We start from the raw sequence: 986 nt of genomic DNA on the forward strand, positions 1-986 counted from the left end.
AGTGCTCAAGGCTTACTCCTGGCTCTGTGCTCAGGAATTACTCCTGGAAGCCTCAAAGACCATATGGGGTGCTGGGGATCAAACCCATATTGGCAGTGTGCAAGGCAAATGCCCTCCCCACTGCACTGTATTGCTCTGGTCCCATCTGGCCCTTTTATCTTTTTGGCTCCTGAGCAGTGCTCAGGAGGCTCAGGGGCCCATGATTGTCAGTTACCCAACTGGTGGTTAGTGTGAGGGCCTGAGGGGATGTGTTGCTCATGCTCTGTAGTGGTAGGGATTACCCAGGTCACCACAGCAGAACTCAGAGGCCACCAGGGTTGCACCTAGAAATTCTTAGGAAACCATGCGGTGTTGGGAATCAACCTGGATTGCCCACATGCAAGACATGTGCCTTAACCTCAATATTATCCCTGGTTCATTTCTCCCCCTTACAAATAGGACAGAGGAAAGACCAAAATCCAGTGATTATATTTCTTTCCTTTTAGGGAGACGGGGGCTTGGGGCACATCCAACAGTGCTCAGGGGTCACTCCTGGTGGTGCTCAGGAGTTATGGCCCTAGGGATCAAACTGGAGTCAGATACATGCAGGGCAAGCACTTTAACTTATGTGCTATCCCTCTAGTCTCATTACTATCTTTCTTGCTAACAATTAACATCACTACCTCTGGGAAGCTTTCCCAGATACTCATCCTCATCTCAAGGCCTTGTAATCGTCTAGGATCTGAGTATTTAACAGCATGTCTTCATTGCTAGCTTGCCCTTGGCTTCCCAACCAGATGATGGATTGAATGTAAGAGTTCCGCTATTCATTATTGGATCTCTTGTCATACCATCATGCCTAACACAGCAGGCACTATTTCCTGTCTCTGTGCCTTAACCAGTACTATTTTTGTTTGGGGGTTTAGTAGCCCATAGTAAGAAACACATTTTAGATGTGGTAGAGATAATACAGCAGTTAGGAAACTTTCTTTGTACGTGGTGGATCC

This window comes from Sorex fumeus, unplaced genomic scaffold (assembly GCF_029834395.1).
Source record: "Sorex fumeus unplaced genomic scaffold, SorFum_2.1 ptg000035l, whole genome shotgun sequence".
NCBI classification, from domain to species: Eukaryota; Metazoa; Chordata; class Mammalia; order Eulipotyphla; family Soricidae; genus Sorex; species Sorex fumeus.